General features: G+C 38.4%; 1 protein-coding gene across 3 annotated transcripts in view; it reads left to right on the top strand.

The window, feature by feature from the left end:
• The window catches only part of cntfr (ciliary neurotrophic factor receptor), a 359,444-nt gene that overhangs the window by 64,267 nt on the left and 275,096 nt on the right, over positions 1-20,081 (top strand). For 2 of the 3 annotated variants that reach the window (XM_072453602.1, XM_072453603.1), the window contains exon 2: positions 12,249-12,290. The gene's annotated coding sequence lies outside the window, so the exon portion shown is untranslated. Of the gene's footprint in view, positions 1-12,248; positions 12,291-15,044; positions 15,068-20,081 lie in introns of those variants that run through there. The other variant, XM_072453605.1, reaches the window with a different exon arrangement.

Below are 20,081 nucleotides of genomic sequence, written 5' to 3'. Positions count from 1 at the left end.
ATAGTAATACTTTCACACTTAAGATCTATATTCTGCTATTGAACACTGCATCATTTTAATTTATTATAAGAATAGAACTGCTCAGTCAAAGCAGTCAAGAAACCAGTGAATTCATGAGCGAATTATGCACCAGCCAAATGATAAGAGCAGTTTGACCTCATCGCTTTAAGCTGGTTAGCGACAGATTCCCACAATAGACAGAGACAAACCCATAGATGAACTGTTTTGTTTTGGTTGTGAGCTGAAGTGAGTCCATGCCTTCTGCTTTAATCCTTTATGTCTGCTCTACGATAACAGTGCAGAGGAAAATACTACAATATGAAGCTGTTGCATCAGATGGAGCCAGGCTACAGATGGATTTATCCCTCTGAACACAACATAGTCAAATGAAGACTTAATGTGCCAAAAAAGCAGATTTCTCCATTTTGAACATTTGCACAATGTCTTTTGTTTTTTTTAAATACCATCTTCTACACACATTCATAAAAGTTAAGGGAATTAGCTCAAGATGGAAGGGGATAGAACATATTGCCCTAAAAGAGATTTAGAAAACACAGACACATTTTTTTTCAATCTGTTTTTGTAAATTAACACTTCAAATATAAAGTCCATGGATTTGCAGTTTCGTAAGATTGTGTATTAGCATGGTATCAAATGGCTGCTTAAAAAGTTAAGTTGTAACACAAATCATTATCAACCCATAACAATGATCATTTTATTTATTGTATTTATTGTATTTATTGTATTTTATTTATTTTATTTATTTTATTTATTTTATTTATTTTATTTATTTTATTTATTTTATTTATTTTATTTTATTTTATTTTATTTATTTAATTTATTTATTTATTTATTTATTTATTTATTTTATTTCACAAAGAACCAGTGGCATGGTTTGCATTGAAATGTCTTGCCAAGGAACACAATGCCAGTAGCAGCTTGGGCAAGATTTGAACCAACTACCTCCTGGTTGGTGACCTGAAACACGTTGCCACTACTTCTCTGGACAGTTTCCATATGATAAAACCCATTAGCCTGGAATACATGGATGTTAGAAGCTTGGCGTAAACACGATTAGCTGCAGGAGACGTACTTACATAGACTTTCTTGATCTGCAGGATGAATTGCTTCGCCTTTAGACAAAGTCCTCAGTCTCAAATGGGATTAAGCATGAACCGATTGAAGTGTCATAGACTTCACACAGCAGATGGGACAAAGTGATTCATTTGGGTGAGACGGGACATTTTACGTAAACAAATGATTGCATTATGTGTTTAGCAGGTTGTGATTGGCTGACAGTGAGGCAATACAGTACCGGTATTTCTGGCAGAAATATTGCTTTCTATGTACATTTAGCATTCATATTTTATTGTAATTCCCAAATCTTTTAAGGTGTAAAGAGTAGTCAAAACTACTCAAGTACGAGTAATGAGTCATTTGTACTCAAGTATGAGGGTTGTGTAACATTGGGCCTTTTAAATTAAATAAAACGTGTTCATTTTATGGAGTTAGGGTATTTTATTGTGTTTTTTGTATGTGTTTAATATCGAAATCTAAAAGCGATATTATTACTTTGCCTGACATTGAACTCTCTTTTTGCCGGGAAAAATCGTTGGCACAACCAGGCTGAGTTAAAGGTCAGATCTGTGGAGAGGCGACTCCGCTCACAGTAAGAATGCATATTTTGAGCAATAAATTGAATAATAAATGACCTGTAATTGAATAAATGCAAGTTAAATCATTTTAATGCCGCACTGTGGAACAGTCCAGATAAAGCAAAAACCTCTCTCATGAAGGTTACATAATGCACCTTTGAATAATTCACACATTAGAGTTTGTAAAACATAATAATAGATAGGATAAAGGTGCTAAGAATTCATGCATTTAACTATTATTTCATTAGTTATTTATAGACTTACAGCGGTAATCAGAGTGTTTACTTTTGTCAAATATTTTCTTCAATAATATTGCTCGAGTAAATGTGTCACTGTCAATGTCAAATATATTTATATCTAGCACATTTACTGCCCAAAGTGCTTCACGTGCACAGTTCATGGTAAAACACTGAAATAAATAGAAATAATAAATACACACAATGGATTAAATATACAGCTAACTTGTGTTAAAAGCCAATGCAAATATATTTATATAGTTTCTTTAAAAAGTAAAAAAATATAAACATCTCAACCTTATCTAATATGAGTGTCTCTATAAATACACTTTACGTCTGTAAATCATTCTGGCTGTAATATAACGCTGTGCTTTCTGTTTGCTGCTGCGCCGAGACCAACTGGGATCTGTAAATTTGCCGATTTTCGTTTTTTTTTTTAGCTGTTAATATTTGTGTGTTTTTCACTAGTGCGTGTCATCTGGAGAGTTCAGGAACTGCTGAATTGGAAACCTACAGCTGGCCTGAAAAAATAACTGACATCAAAAAATGAAAAAAAGGTGTGAATGTTCCGTGTGTGGGAGAGCGAATAGAAAACACAGGCAGAAGCAGGTCGAACAATACGATACCAAACAAGGAACAATGAGGAAAGGTGATGATACAAGAAAGGTTTTTTTTTTTTCTGCTGTTTGGAAATGAATAAATAGCCTTTTTTTTAATGACGCTACTTCACAAAATAAGCTTTTGTTAGCATGTTTCTTCCTAGAAATTGGTACAAAGAAATAAAAGTGTCATCCAGATTCCATCATTCTTTATGAAAAATGTAATAATACATAAATAAATACAAGACAGAAAATGTTCAGAAAGTAGTTCATGGTCAAAGTGGATTTTAAGGATATTTAAGGATATTATGTAAAAATTAAGTTTTTCGTTATCTCCGTTTGGTTGTCTTCTCTCAGCGCTCAAAAAACACGCCATTTGCATTTTTCCCAGATTGTTGTATCACAGGTAGAAATCCGGACTTTTCCTGCTCAGTTTTTAAATCTATGTTGTTTGTTTGAGATGATTGACTCAGTTATTTGTTTAACCATTGTTTTGTGGTTTTATAATTGGATAATGCTGTGTTTCTGTTACCTTTAAATCCTTGTTAATTAAATTACAACTTTATTCAAACCATTTTTACATCTTGGTTTTGTGTGTGTTTTCCAGACATAGATTTTTTTTAAATTAAAAAAATTGAAATACCAATCCCAAGATCAGCAACATATAGTTAAAAAAAAAAATGCGTATACGTTTGAATGAAAAATATATCTGACTATTTTGTTGAGTTTCACTTCTAAATGTAGAAAATAATATTTGATCGTACTTGAATTCACATTTGGAAAACTGAAAGCTAAAGGTGCAGGTGTACTTTGTGTATGAATAAATACATCTTACATCTCACTTTCAAATGTGGCACATGCTCGTATTTCTGAGGACAACAAAACATTTTGTGTTATGACAAACCCTGAAGAAGACCTTCGGCTAAACGCATTGGCGTTAATCTAATAAAACAAACTGCAAACATCAGAGTGCCTCAGAATAATCACAAAACCTTAAATAGCCGTGGGCGGAGTTAGAGGAACATTTACATTTTCTGAGCTCAAATACTGGACAATACAGGATTACTGAAACATGCACGGATCAATAAATTTACAACTTTGTGTTAGCCAACAGTGATTATTGATTGATAACTATTATAAAGTTACAGTAAAAGCTCCCTAAAGTCAATTTAAAATGATATGTCTCCTTAACCAATATCAATTAATCAATGAATTTGTACAAAACGCAAGGCCTGAGCTCCCTGTTTAGTCCTGACTCTGGCACCAGCAGGAGGCCGGCCCCTGCTCCCTGTTTAGTCCTGACTCTGGCACCAGCAGGAGGCCGGCCCCTGCTCCCTGTTTAGTCCTGACTCTGGCACCAGCAGGAGGCCGGCCCCTGCTCCCTGTTTAGTCCTGACTCTGGCACCAGCAGGAGGCCAGTCCCTGAGCTCACTGTTTAGTCCTGAATCTGGCACCAGCAGGAGGCCGGCCCCTGCTCACTGATTAGTCCTGACTCTGGCACCAGCAGGAGGCCGGCCCCTGAGCTCCCTGTTTAGTCCTGACACTGGCACCAGCAGGAGGCCGGTCCCTGAGCTCACTGTTTAGTCCTGACTCTGGCACCAGCAAGAGGCCGGCCCCTGAGCTCACTGTTTAGTCCTGACTCTGGCACCAGCAGGAGGCCGGTCCCTGCTCCCTGTTTAGTCCTGACTCTGGCACCAGCAGGAGGCCGGCCCCTGAGCTCACTGTTTAGTCCTGACTCTGGCACCAGCAGGAGGCCGGTCCCTGCTCCCTGTTTAGTCCTGACTCTGGCACCAGCAGGAGGCCGGTCCCTGCTCCCTGTTTAGTCCTGACTCTGGCACCAGCAGGAGGCCGGTCCCTGCTCCCTGTTTAGTCCTGAATCTGGCACCAGCAGGAGGCCGGCCCCTGCTCACTGATTAGTCCTGACTCTGGCACCAGCAGGAGGCCGGCCCCTGAGCTCCCTGTTTAGTCCTGACACTGGCACCAGCAGGAGGCCGGTCCCTGAGCTCACTGTTTAGTCCTGACTCTGGCACCAGCAAGAGGCCGGCCCCTGAGCTCACTGTTTAGTCCTGACTCTGGCACCAGCAGGAGGCCGGTCCCTGCTCCCTGTTTAGTCCTGACTCTGGCACCAGCAGGAGGCCGGCCCCTGAGCTCACTGTTTAGTCCTGACTCTGGCACCAGCAGGAGGCCGGTCCCTGCTCCCTGTTTAGTCCTGACTCTGGCACCAGCAGGAGGCCGGTCCCTGCTCCCTGTTTAGTCCTGACTCTGGCACCAGCAGGAGGCCGGTCCCTGCTCCCTGTTTAGTCCTGACTCTGGCACCAGCAGGAGGCCGGTCCCTGCTCCCTGTTTAGTCCTGACTCTGGCACCAGCAGGAGGCCGGTCCCTGCTCCCTGTACAAGCAGAGAGTTTTTAAAGGCTGTTCTCTGAGACGTCGTGCTTCTATTAAAAGTAGTTTGTCTCACAGTGTCTGAGTCACAAACCTCCTCTTCACTTTGGCGGCCAAATCCAGACCTCACATTAAACATGCTTGTGTTTTTTTTCATATCAAAAACCGACTCGGCACAAGACGCCACAACTTCTTGCTGCACATGGCCCTGGTATTTACCCCAAATATCACCACTTCCAATCAGCAGTGACAAATTTGACTTGTTGCACACGAGTAGCTAAAATGAACTTCACTTTTGGTTTGGGCTGCGGTGGGTGGTACCCAACTCCAGACTCCATTTCACTTTGATGTGTCAGAACGCATCGGCTGTTGTTTGGCCTGATTACCATCTTCCATCAACCTCCGTCCAACCAGATTCCATAATCGTTTTCCTCCCTGGCCCCACTTCAAAGGACAGGCTAATGATGATTGTAGCAAACGTGATTAGGCACCATTAAGACGGATTATTTGCTTTTCATTTGTGCCATAGGATAACACAATTACCTTGGCGACGCTTCATGAGGATGTGTAGCTGGATACTACGTCAGCTGCAATCGTTCCAGGAAGGTTTTTAGCGATGGTGTGACATGTTAACTTAAGGGCATCGTGTCATTTTCTTGGTGCGAGACCCGCCGCCTGCTTTTCTCGACAGAAATGCTATCGCTAACCGCGAAATGTTCCACAATATGGCATTAAACTAATCAAATGCATTCAATTACGGGTGGACAGAACTGCCACTAGAAAAGAGAGCAAAATTACAGGAGTTTGTAACACTTTGGATTGCAACTCTCACTTCCTTGTGTAATTACAGGTAATGACAAAGTAATTGCACTGTAAAAGTACTGGCTATTACACATGAAAGTACCAACTGTTCCAAAAGTGAACCAGCCGTAATACAAATGTTACAAATATAATATTAACAGGGTAGTAAAGGTAATAAAGGGTGTGCCAATTATAAGAAAAGCATGACAAACAGGCACAAATATGTATAATATATGTGCACCAACTGTCACAAGGGTGTAATAAACTAGTAAAAGAAAAAGGATTATGTGAGTGAAACAAGCAGGAAAAGACAAAGGATGGGTCAGACTGAGAATCTAAAGTGCAAGCATTGTTGCATATGAGTTCAATCTGAAGTGTTGCCAAGTAGTTTGAACTGGGTTAGAGAAATAAATTCATGTAAGAACAAATACTAAATGGAATTGCCTAAATTCAGAAACATTATTGACTTCCACTCATTGGCTCTAAACGGGCTGATGCTATACAACAACAGCAGTTACTTTGTCCTCTGCATTTGACCCATCATTCACCCAGTGCTACTTCAGTTCAATTCAATTCAAATCATTCCTTAGTGGTTCATAGAGTCTGTCAAAGAAAAATAGTATTAATGGCAAAATATATATTGAGGGGAAAAAAAGCATAATATTTATTAGCACACAAGCTGGATCGCCAATATCTACACATTTTTTAGGTAAATATTTAATAGTAACAGCACCATTTACATACATTTCCCTGGCACAACAAAACCCCTGAACTTCAATAGTCACAGTCAAACTCTGCAAACTCTTTTCCTTGTCGCTGCTCCAGACGTGGGCAGTGTACAGAGGCGAGTAGTGTGATTTTAATTACTGCACATGTCCGACTTACGGGCGAGCATATTGGCCTGACCATAGAGTCCACACTGCTGCCTGTACATGTGTCTGTCATCTGAGAAGTAACATAGTGTCCAAGATATTTGAGCTCTCCATCTGTGAGCTGGAGAGCTTTTCCACACAAAAATATTTGACTTTTTAAAGCATTTTATTTGATTGTCATGTTTAATCCATACTGAGAGCAGATATCCAAAAGCTGCTGCAGGCCTGCACTGTACGGGAAACATTTTACATATTAACTGCACTCGACAGAGAAGATATGGTGTGAATGTCAATTTTATTATAATTCTAAATCCTCAATTTCGAAGATGTACTATATAATGTTTCCATGGAGGTGATATTGCAAGAGCTGCATCTCCCATTTGTTAAAAATTACAGGCATTTTAATTGCTCAAACATACCTTTACAAACATGCGTCCCTACTCTCCACAGAGCTGAGCTGTAACTTGCTGTGCATCTGCTCTTCTTCAGTCGTAATTATTCTCTGGACTGTTCAGACTCTAACACACAAAAGTCTATTTTAACAAAGAGAGTTGCATGATTTTAATCTATTTTAACAAAGAGAGTTGCATGATTTTAATCTATTTTAACAAAGAGAGTTGCATGATTTTAATCTATTTTAACAAAGAGAGTTGCATTATTTTAATCTATTTTAACAAAGAGAGTTGCATTATTTTAATCTATTTTAACTAAGAGAGTTGCATGATTTTAATCTATTTTAACAAAGAGAGTTGCATGATTTTAATCTATTTTAACAAAGAGAGTTGCATAACTGTAATGTATTTTAACAAAGAGAGTTGCATTATTTTAATTTATTTTAACAAAGAGAGTTGCATTATTTTAATCTATTTTAACAAAGAGAGTTGCATGATTTTAATCTATTTTAACAAAGAGAGTTGCATAACTTTAATCTATTTTAACAAAGAGATTTGCATGATTTTAATCTATTTTAACAAAGAGAGTTGCATTATTTTAATCTATTTTAACAAAAAGAGTTGCATAACTTTAATCTATTTTAACAAAGAGAGTTGCATGATTTTAATCTATTTTAACAAAGAGAGTTGCATGATTTTAATTTATTTTAACAAAGAGAGTTGCATTATTTTAATCTATTTTAACAAAGAGAGTTGCATTATTTTAATCTATTTTAACAAAGAGAGTTGCATGATTTTAATTTATTTTAACAAAGAGAGTTGCATGATTTTAATATATTTTAACAAAGAGAGTTGCATAACTTTAATCTATTTTAACAAAGAGATTTGCATGATTTTAATCTATTTTAACAAAGAGAGTTGCATGATTTTAATCTATTTTAACAAAGAGAGTTGCATTATTTTAATCTATTTTAACAAAAAGAGTTGCATAACTTTAATCTATTTTAACAAAGAGAGTTGCATTATTTTAATCTATTTTAACAAAGAGAGTTGCATTATTTTAATCTATTTTAACAAAGAAAGTTGCATGATTTTAATATATTTTAACAAAGAGAGTTGCATGATTTTAATCTATTTTAACAAAGAGAGTTGCATTATTTTAATCTATTTTAACAAAGAGAGTTGCATGATTTTAATCTATTTTAACAAAGAGAGTTGCATGATTTTAATCTATTTTAACAAAGAGAGTTGCATTATTTTAATCTATTTTAACAAAGAGAGTTGCATGATTTTAATCTATTTTAACAAAGAGAGTTGCATGATTTTAATCTATTTTAACAAAGAGAGTTGCATGATTTTAATCTATTTTAACAAAGAGAGTTGCATGATTTTAATCTATTTTAACAAAAAGAGTTGCATAACTTTAATCTATTTTAACAAAGAGATTTGCATGATTTTAATCTATTTTAACAAAGAGAGTTGCATAACTTTAATCTATTTTAACAAAGAGAGTTGCATTATTTTAATCTATTTTAACAAAGAGAGTTGCATTATTTTAATCTATTTTAACAAAGAAAGTTGCATGATTTTAATATATTTTAACAAAGAGAGTTGCATGATTTTAATCTATTTTAACAAAGAGAGTTGCATGATTTTAATCTATTTTTAACAAAGAGAGTTGCATGATTTTAATCTATTTTAACAAAGAGAGTTGCATGATTTTAATCTATTTTAACAAAGAGAGTTGCATTATTTTAATCTATTTTAAAGGTGGTATGGACGATTATTTTCAGCAAATTTTGTATCATATTTCCTCGTGGCGTGGATAAATCATTTGTCCTGCCACGTATCAATCATAAAACGCACCTACCGCTCACCTGCAGCCGCGTCAGGCTCGTCCCCACGTTTCCGCGTGCCTAAGCGCATGGATCTATCATAATATAGTTCCCTCAGTGTACGGGGCAAAATGAAGACGGAAAAAGACAGTTCGAGCTGACGCAGAAGTGGACAGAAATCTACGGGAGACGAGCGATGCGATGCGCTCCGTTGCGCTAATAAACAAACGCACGTGTGTGTTGTATCAGTCCACACGGGGGAGTGCACATGCGCACTTCCGCCTGCGTTCTCAAATCGCCGAAAAATCGTCCATAGAGAGTTGCATGATTTTAATCTATTTTAACAAAGAGAGTTGCATTATTTTAATCTATTTTAACAAAGAGAGTTGCATTATTAAACCAACATGTAAAAAAAAAAAGCTTCTCTAAAAGCTTTCAGTCACTATATATTTGTTTCTATTGATAACGTTTTTAGAATGTCTTCAAACAGAAATCATCTTCAGTGACTAATTAAAAGCTGAGCAATGTGGGGACCCTTCTCCAGAAAAGTCTCATTGTGAAACCTTTGAACGGTCCTCATTAGATCCATTTCACTCCGAGCTCTTCGTTGACACCATCTCAAGAGAACATGCTCCAAGAGTTTAACGCGTGTCATGTCGTATTATCTTTCCAGGAATCCAATTGTGTATGAAGCAGTACTAATCCTAGTTCTCCCCTCGCACGTGTCACGAGCAGCAGATAAATATGGCTGCATGTTGCTCGGTTCCGTGCCTGTTCCGCTGACATGTGCGTGGGCGAGGAACAGCGGGAGGTGAGGAGCCAGATTCCACGTGGAGAGTAGGTTGCGAAATGTCAATGCCTGCGGAGAATATGTTGAGTCACCGAGATCGATCAGCATAACCATCCGCCGCCGCCGCTTGGAGATGGGCTAAGCCTCTCGAGGTAATGCGCCATGAAAACGATATTTTTACGGTAATCTGACAACCCACTGACTCACCCAGAAGTTAATCTACTTGATGGCGTTTGCTGGTGGAGAGGAGGAGTAAATCAAATGACTTCGGTCGCCGAGGATGGATGTTTTGAAGTTGAACTACTCAGATGTTTAAGTTTCCGTCCTCTATAATGCTTGATTATGTTGTGAGATTTGAGTTTGTCTTTTAGCCCTTGATTAGCTAAACATGCCAAGGTTGATCAGCTGCAAATACTGTTTTATAGAGATGTTTTGTGTGCTGTTTATGTAGTTTCTTGATTACCATCTTCAAACTAAGGTTAAAATAGCCAAGTGTAAAACTGCTTCGTCCAAAGGGGGCACTATTTGTTTTCCGTTTGCAAAATGTTGCTCCTTTTCTTTAGCGAAAAAGAATTTCCCCAAAAATACCCAAAAGATTTATGAAAAAGCCCGTTTTGAGCGTGTAACTTACCGTGAACAGGCTTTCCACAAACCTGACTCGTACTTGGCAGGCCTTTTAGCTATACAGTGTATCGTAAAAAAACTATTTATCCCCATGAAGAATGTTCAGAAGTATAGTTTAAACTTTCTATTTCTATGGAACGATGCAGGAGACGTGCTACTTCCAGAAAAGCTCATAGTGTTGCTTTAAAGACATTTTCATTTTCAACAGCCACACAGTATTTGGTGCAATTCAAATCTGAAACCATTCTAAACCATTTCTACTTGATCGTAACCACTCGACTCTAGTCTCAGTATTAACAAACATATCATGAGTTATCTATTTTCCGAATAAGTGATTGTTTTTCTGGACAATGATTAGTAAATGGAAACGAATGACCACACGCGTCATCTATACTAAACTACAGATTTTCCTCTCTTTCATCTTCAACTTCTGTTATTCTTGCCATTCCATCAGCAACAACAGCACCTCACCATCGCAGTACATACTTTAGTCATTCCTGGATATTTCCCTTTGGATCTGAAGGAAAGGCAGACACCATGACTCTCCTCGTAGTCACACTACCTCACTCAAGGCTTAACCCAATTTTACCCGGCTACGTCCCGCTCACTTTCATGTCTCGTAATGTACTTCTCCGAGGCCTTTGCGCCCTGGGCTAGACCACTTCATCAGGAGCATGACGCCACGACAGTAACAGGCGTTTTACTGCGCGGCAGATTTGGCTGATGTGCTTGGCACGTTAAGTCACCGTGAAGTGAAGTTAGTGCACTTTTGTGTGCGCGGCGGCGGACAGCGAGAGCGGAGCGTGTAATCGCTTCACCTGCCCATGCCGAGGACTGATGGGCAGGTGGGGAGAATGGAAACCAGATGGAGGGCCAGGCTTGGAAAATGCACTGCGCAGATAACACACTACCTATGGGCTGCATACATTAATCATTGGATATGGGGTGTTTTTTGGTATGGCTTGGCCAACTATGAGTCTGAGCATAAAAGAGAGAAAGGCCCGAGGCGTTGGCTGTCACGCTCCAAAAGTAAACTTCTCTAATATTTACTCACCCAGTTGTTGTTTTTGATATATTTGGTATTACGAAAAGAATAGAAGGAGAAGAAGAAGGTTTTTTGCTTGTTTACTTTTTAGTAGTATTGGTAAAGTTGTAATCTAAAGGTCCTGGAGAACTTTACAATAAAGTAAAGGGATGGAAATTGCATGGTGACATGTAGAAGTGTAATTAAGGTAGTTACATGGTTATTATTACTCATGGGAACAGGACACATCTGTCATTCTACTTTATTTCATGGTATAATTATTCATTCCAACCGTAACCCAGAGCACTGTAAATTACTTTGATACATACAATGTTCTTTGTATGATTGAAACCCTTATCGTTTTGGCTAACTGGCTAAGATGAATCAATTCAAACTAAAGCTGTTTCTGAACCCTTTGGAGTAAACAAATGGCTGAGCTCTTTGTCAAGCTGACACTGTAGTTTTAGTCTTATTGTCTGATTTACTCAAATTTCAAGTAGTAGCATGCTATGCACGGGGAAAAAATATATTTAAAAGATTGCCTAGATTCTTTATTAATTAATTTTGTAAGTATAACTAAAAAGCTTCTGTTGGAAGATATAGAGTGATGGACGGTAGATTGAGTATTTGTTGAGCCTTGACTATTTCCATTTATAAGTTAGAGCCCATATCACTAAACATGGAATTTAGGAACTTGTTATGATGTAAAAAAGGGGCTGTTTGAATGTTATCAAATGTAGTCTTATTTTGTATTGGTGGGTTTGGTGTAAAAAATGATCATGATTCTCCTAAATATGAGGATTAAAGCCTTATATACAGTAATAATGGGCATGTAAAACATAATGCAATAGTTCTCTGTCACACAATGATTAACACCTTTTTTTTTTCTTCATTTATTCTCATTTGTTAAAGGATTTTAATGTAAACAGGTCTGCAAAATGTATTTATACTCCATATACTTTCAGAGATAAATATACTCCGAACACAAATTTTCAGCAATCACTCTAATCCTTCCCTTTTCTTTGTGTCTGTTCCAGGGTAGAAGAGGAGGTCTGTGCCAACATTTCATCTCATCAAAGGTGAGTTGTTTATAAAAAAAAAAGAACAGAAAAATAGTTTCCTGTGAAGCGTTTGAATTGATTGTTTTCTCTGACCACCATTTTAGATTGAAAGCTGATTGACCATTCCTCAGTCTATTAATGCGTGCTGGTGCTGCTTGTTGTTTGATTTATTCATGTTAGAAGTTTCCTCATGTGCTGCTCGTATCACAAAGCCAAACAGCACATGTACATCAGGTATTATGAGTCTGGTCATCTTTGCTCTGGGTATGGAGCCTTATTCAACAGCAGACGGAGATTATAATGAGGAACAATGTGTTTTCTATAAATAGATTCAAAGTAGATTTACCCAGTTTTCAGCAGTTTTGAATTGTAGTTTTTTTGGGTTGTGATAGGTGTGTTTGCGTTCTCCACGGCGATACACAGGTCAGGTTTCTTAAGTTAAAAAGAACAGCGTTCTCGTAATACGCATCAGCTTCAAATCACAGATGTTTTTAGTTTTTATGTTCTAGCAACAATAAAGCTGGAGGCAATTTCTGTTATGTTCCAGAAAGTGTACTTATCTAATATTCACAGTACTTGGAGGATATCTGTCTGTTTATTATTTTACCCATGTGGATTAACTTTTTGTTGATAATCGCCCATTTAGATATTAAGCACAGAATCAGACTTTCCATTACAGGTGGAAGGTACGGGATATCAAAAAAAAATAGTTCTATTGCAATTGTTCTTTTGGAGAATGCAAAATTAGAACATCAAGTGTATTGTCTAACATTAAAACTATTAAAAATGACAGAAACGTCTGGTGTAATCTTCCAAACAAAGTGATATTTCTGTGTTGGTTAATTATATGGTCCATTCGTATATTAGCCTTGACCAAGATATTTCCAGGCACATTTTAGGATATTCTTGATGCATTGTCCAAATATTGTCGGAATATGGTTATTGAGATGTGAAAAAAACAAATTGATATTAATTTATGTCACTATCGCCCACTTCTACTTCCAGTGTTTGTATTTCATTCTCCAAACAGACAATACTTTGCTTGTCAGACAATTTGATCCCGACTATATATAACGCTTGATATACTGTGAGTCTTCTCCTGTGCCTGTTGGATGGTGGTCTGGTCTCCGCTCTGTCAGGGGCATGTCTTGGGTTTATCTGGTCACCGCGGCGACGTGCATGTGTCAGCAGGGGGCCGTGTGATGAGTGTGGGTGGCGGCGGGCGTTGAAAGGACCCCGGGAAGGTGGATAGGATTCCTCTGCACAGAAATGCCAGCCACGCACACCCGCGTTCATGTCAACAGGCTGACACCCGCGCGTCAGGTATGCCCTCGGTCTCTGCTGATATTCTGCGTGGTCTCTGGAGTCCGCGGGAGGGAGGGGGGGCATGTCAACAGGGAGGATACTGGCCAAGGAGGGACACACACACAGAGACATGTATCCAGATTCCAGTCCACCGCCAGGCCTTCAGACTGGCAGCCGAGGAATCTAAAGTTACGTACGAGGAAGTACAAGCTGCTGCTATGCTTTGAACAAGCTTTTATGTGTGTGTGTGTGTGTGTGTGTGTCAGAGAGAGAGAAGGAAAAGCAAGGATAGCACAGTCTGTATACAGAAATAATTAAAGCGAAATGAATGAACGCATCCTGATATTCCTTAACTATTTATGGATTTTGGCTTTAATTATTAGGTGCCATTTTCAATAGTTTCCATTCAACCAACAAAATGTTCTGTTTAATTGCTTGGCATGTGTGCTAATTCTTCTTTAGTCTGAAACAAATGGATAAAAAAAAGATAAAACATTCTTTGGCAATTTTTATTAGTCCTTATACTGTTCTTTGATGTATCTATGGTGATAAGCAAGTTACAGGTCAGATATGTTTACCAAGTTTGAATTTACAGTGTAGAAACGTCAGTTAGTTTACTTCATTAAAACATATGGAAAAAATGAAATGTCTCAATGACTCAAAAAGTATGCAATATACGTGTACTGATAGATACAAGTAATAGCTATTGTGGGTTCAACATTTCTGTAAGTCTTCAACAAAAAGGGCCTCTTTTAATATGTTTTACAATAAACAAATTATGTAAAATACAACAGTAAATGCCTTTAAACCAGGCATCACTCACATGTTTCATATTGTCATGAAATTCTAAGGTAATCCCAGTTTATCCATTAAAATCAACTCATATTCCACTTTCCTTTTGTCTTAATTCCAGAATTTAGAAACATTTAGCTTGTGATATACTACCGTAACGCCTTTTCTCTCTGGTTATTATGGTATTTCAATGGACTACACTTGATAACTACAAAATGGTCTTTCACTTTGCATCCACACAGATCCTTTGCCATGGTTTCTACCATGTTCTCTCGTATCCCCTCTAGGATTACAGCCTCTTAGAATGCTTTGAACACTAACCTTGAGTGTACGCACTTTAACTCCCTGACACAAATCTCCAGCTGAGGATTTCCGTCCCATTTATTTAATTGAACAGAAGACGTCCGCGTCTGATCTTGATGCAGAATGACAGATGATATTTGCATACCGAATTAGCAAATGTAAATTGTTGCTCACTCAGCAGCTGGGCCAGATAAATTACAAGTGTTGAGGGCTTTGCTTAAGGGCAACTTGGCTCTAGTTGATGTGGGAGGGGCCACCATAACTCATTGGTTCCCCCCCATATCCCCTTGGTGGTTAAAAGGATTGGAAGTGCAGAAAGCAGGCTTATGGCGGCTCAAAGCGACTGCTGACAAACAGGTGTAATGCAATGAAAATACTGGGAATGTCTTTTCACGGTAAGTGTAATTGAGTTGGAGTCGGAGAATTTATCCTCCCCACCGAGGCGTTTAGTCTGATGTGAGGCGCACTCGGAGTCATTTTGCTGACAGAGGTAAACAAAGGTGGGAGTCCTAAATATGGCACATTAGGAACAGCTAGAGCAGGTGTGGGAGAAAAAGCAGAAAACAATACTTTCTCAACAATATGTCCTGCATTTGCTCTACAATGTAAAGGGAAAGCCGAATAGGTGTTTTTTGAAGTAAAAGGGTGAACTGTAATTATCTAAATATTTTTTAAGGAGAATTAAGTTACATTTTTACCATATTAAAGATCTTTGCAAGTCCCTGTGATGGTTATATATATTTTGAAGACGTTTGAAGTGTCCATCGTCTCCATCTGCTGTTTCTGGACTGAAAACCAACCAAGCAACGTTGACCAGAAAACAACTAGCCTGGGATCCCTGGCTCTTTTTATTTATTTTGATGATTTTGTATGTGATTTTACCGCTTTATTTCAATAACAAACACATTAAAATAAATAAATAATTATACACTTAAACTAATGCTACGTACGGTCAGTTGTATTTTCTTATGTATGTGTCCACATTTCAGGCTACTTCATTGTAAACCACTGATGAATTGTCATCTAGTCTCATGGTTTGGTCCAACTTTAGTCGAGGCGTGGACTTGGTTTGATCCCCTTTAGTCCCGGTTTAGCTTCGCCTGAACAGCCCAGACCACACACACTTTGTCAAAACTTTACAAAGTCGTTTTGGTCTCGAATCACATCCTGTTTCCACGATTTCAAATGGGCATGATTGAAAGGCGGTTTGACCAATCAGAGAATTGCATGGTCCGTCCGTATTCAACCCAACACGGCAGTTGAGAAACAGCACGGTTTTCTGCAGAATCAACAAACGAAACACTGAACTCTTTAGCAAATTAAGTTGTATACAATGATATGAATTATTGAGAGACACGTGCTACAAATGAATGACTATGGTTGGACCGCCCAAAGAGCCTTTTCTGACGCCCTTTATGATCCCATTCCAGACCCTTCTGCATTCAAACAGAATGTAGAAGGGACTAGCTGGTCAGGCTAAGTTTGAATTTAGTTCTGGGTATTAAGTTTGGTTTGGATGTTGTGTGTGTGAATGTGTGAATGACTGTTCATAGCTGCATTTTGTTTTATTGCTGAAAGTTTTAGAACAATTTGACTTTTGTAGAGAAGCAAGAAAACCATGATGCAGTTACTATTTACATACAAACTCATGTACTGTATAGAAATAAAGTAGCTAAGGCTAAAAACAGAAAAGGGATAGAAAACAAGTCATGTAACTTCTGAAATGTGCAGACTTTAGGCTTATTCCAGCAAGTTCCCCTTGTGCGTTTCATAATAGCTTTGACCTTCTTGACCTTCTTGACTTTCCCTCTCCTCACACTGTAACAACACCAACTATAACTAACCTTTGACCTCCCTTTCACCACGTTTGTTTTTGCAAATCCTCTCAGCTGTAAATTGTCTCAAAATCGACTTATTCCAAACAATCTAGTTCATTTTGTCTAGTCCTAACATTCACCTTCACGTTCGCTGAAGAGCCGGCTAATGCGCTGAGAATTACCTGAGTGCTCTGCCAAGTTCACTCATTATGTCAAAAACCACTGTGTGTTTTTGCACTGATTTAGAATATCCAATAATATTCCGCTTTGGCCACAGCAGCACTTAATAGACTTCATTAGCCATCAGTGGACACAGGCATGTTTTTAATACAAACCCACGTTCAGTCTCCTACAATGCACAAACATTCTCTGTTTGATGTCATTACAGACACTCAAGGGCAAATTCTATTTATGAAACAAGCGTTGCATGGATTGAAAAGAAAAACAAGATACATAGAGGTAAATATATGTATATAAACAAATAAAAAGGTATTGCTATATGCCTGGAATGTTTTACAGTATGCCTTTAAACATATATGTGGAGATAAGCGGTTACAGGTCAGATCTGTGGAGAGGCAAATCACAGTGAGACTATTTTTAGCAACAAATTGAAGATGTAATTGAAGATACTGTGAAATATACCAGGAAAAGCGATAACATCACCTCCTATAATTTAGTAAAAGCTAAATAAATAAATAATATTATAAACCATGATGAATAAATTGTGCCCAAATGTACACAAAAACAAAACAAAACACAAAGGATACTTTGTATAATTGCTACTAATAAATTGACATTTTTAAATTTATTTTTTAAGATATATGTTATTTTGTTAACTTGTAAGGAACTGATTATATCAGTAAATATTTTCCATTCCATGTTTTCTTCAGTGTCAGGACCTTTATAGAGAATGAAGTCAAAAGCAAAGATTTTCTGTCCTTCTGTTTAATTTTGTTTGTGAATAGAATAGATACAGCTTTCATTTTCCCAGAAAGTGATTCATGTCTGGTTATTTTGTCTGTGTGCAATATACTTAATTGGTTCGTCTTGGAACTAGATTTGGTAATAATAATCTACTATTTTGCCACCAGTTGTGAGGTAGCTTATTGCCAATATAGAAGCTGGAATACCTGATGAAAGGAGGTATTTGACTATGTCTAACCCCAGTGGTGGGCCGTGGGTCTTGGGCCTTCAGTGAGGTCCTACACAGTCCCACCCGAATGAATCCACCTCTTATTACCATCATTATGATGCCATGGCTCTAGACACTAAACATTTAGACAGAAACACAGTTTAACCAGGCGTTGTCCGCACGTTGTCCGTTTCCTGTAACAGGCTTTGCAGCGTCGAACGACCTCTCCTTACAATGTCTAACTTTTCTTGAAAAGTTCGTCTTGAGAAAGGCGTTATAATTATATCCTCGACCAAATCGATATATTTTCCTTCCGCCGTTGTGGAAAATAGTGTGTAAATCTGCTAAAATATGCTGCCCTGTGATTGGTCAGCCACTCAGTGGCCCGGCTCAAACCTAACTGCACGAGCCCAATCAGATGGAAGAGTTGGTGAATAATATTGTGAGAATTAATTTGGTTGGCCAGGTTACATTTCCCCAATAGTTCAAACAAAAGGTAAATACAAAAAATATTGAGCTCCAAATATGTCCATCCATATTACGTTAATATAGTAATAATGACTGGCTTATACATTTGCAATTGATAAAATACTTTAAATCAGACCACTAATTTAGTCAAAGTACTGCTTTTACAAAATACTTTATGAGGTGAAGTCCTGCAAAGATATATAAACTGATTTTATAAGCACAAACCATTCAAAGACCTCATAAATGCAGATTTGATTCAGATTGAGCCGAACCCCCCGAGCACTGCCGGCCCCATTTCACATCGCTGCCCTGGCATTGTTGACATTGGACTGATAAAACGGGTAATATCTGTGCATCGGTGTCACCTTCACCCTCATTCTCTTCACTTCTACTTCTATCCAGGCTTTTGTTGTCAGTCCAGGTGCAGCCGATGCATGCGGATTGACAGGGCAATATTAAAATCAGCGTCACTTGCGTTGACCTAGAATGGCTGACAGGAACGCAATAAGCCTCCAGTAACGTTGCATTTTGGAAGACAGCAGAAGACAATGTACTTAGGGATCCTGCTTTGTGAAGTCCAAGCACTGACATGACAGGACAGCACCGTGGTCCTAAGTATTCCTGACGTGCGAATTTGGATCGTTGCACCAAATGTTGAAGCCGAAAACCCTTTGCCGACGTCCCATCCGCTGAAAGTGACAACTCGTAAGGGTTTCGGGTGGTGACAACCTGCTTGCTATTCCGTGCCCATGTTAGCTTAGCCGTAGGGTCACATTGACAAGTAAAGTCTTAGAAATGGAGGAAACTTGAGCCTATCTTTCCGGCAAACATTGGTGACAGTGGGTGTTTGTGTGCACCCATTGATAGGGATTAGAGGAGGAGGGAAGGAGGAGGAGAGAGCAATGTCCTGCAAAAAATACCGTGAATTGCAATGGCTTGAATTCCTAATAATAATCTTGTTAAGTAGACCAGCTTAGATGTATGAACTGGACTGTTAGTAGAGCAAGAATGTTCAACCAGCAAACGATTGATAGATAATGTTGCTTAAATGTAAGAAAAACATATTAAAGCTGAACTTAGTAACATGTTCACCTCATTGAACGTCTTTGTAAGTCCCTGTGATGGTTAAATATGCTTTTTCGGGGGGTGTGAAGTGTCTCCCCTGTTCTTTCTCTCCCCAACCTTGCAACAGTTGCCGACATCAACCCGAAGTCAACTCGGCTGAGAAACTCTGGCTCTTTTTATATTTGGCAATGTGAAATGTTGCTGTATGTGATTATACTGTCTAACTACGATAATGGGAGAGTCAGGGATTCTTCAAAACAAGTCTAGAAATGTAGACCCATTCATTTAAAGGCACTTGACCTGATTTGTATTGTCTCTAGTTAAAAAGTAGAAAAACATAACTAGATTCACTTCTTCATGCATTCCCAGCATCCTAATTATTCACCGCAATTAATTTAGGTCAGTGGAGTAGAGTTTTGCCATTACAGTTGTGCTAACAACAACAACAACAACTAGTATCCTTACAGCGCACTTCCTGGTTCACAGTAGATAAAAAAACACAGTGTAATTAGATGCAGACAATACACAGCAGTCTCTCTTTTTTTTACCTTTAGATCTGCTTTTACAATATCTCGACAGGAGCAAACCAAATTCAACATTTATCACTTTGAATCATCGGTTATTTGTGCGTTGTGTAGCTGGCAGAGGTCACACTGGGTTACAAAAGTACAAAAGTGTCCGATGTTTGTCGATCGGGCATTTCGTTCCAGGGCGATTCTAGTGTCCCGTTTCCCAAAGCCCGAACCATAACTAAATCAACTGTTCACGAATCTAACCCTAAACTTGACCTTACCCTAATTGTGAAATAATATACTGTCAAAAACTAAAAAAAACTCAATCCAAAACACTAAGCCCGGCACTTGGACAGAAATGCCGGACATGTAGAGAGCCCCGGTTGATGGGGGTTAAGCTAGGCCAGCGAGTCAC

The sequence above is a fragment of the Eucyclogobius newberryi genome, unplaced genomic scaffold (genome assembly GCF_026437365.1).
Source record: "Eucyclogobius newberryi isolate DKJ021-1_F unplaced genomic scaffold, fEucNew1.0.hap1 SCAF_2, whole genome shotgun sequence".
Taxonomy (NCBI): Eukaryota; Metazoa; Chordata; class Actinopteri; order Gobiiformes; family Gobiidae; genus Eucyclogobius; species Eucyclogobius newberryi.
This window is presented reverse-complemented; position numbering and strand designations above follow the sequence as displayed.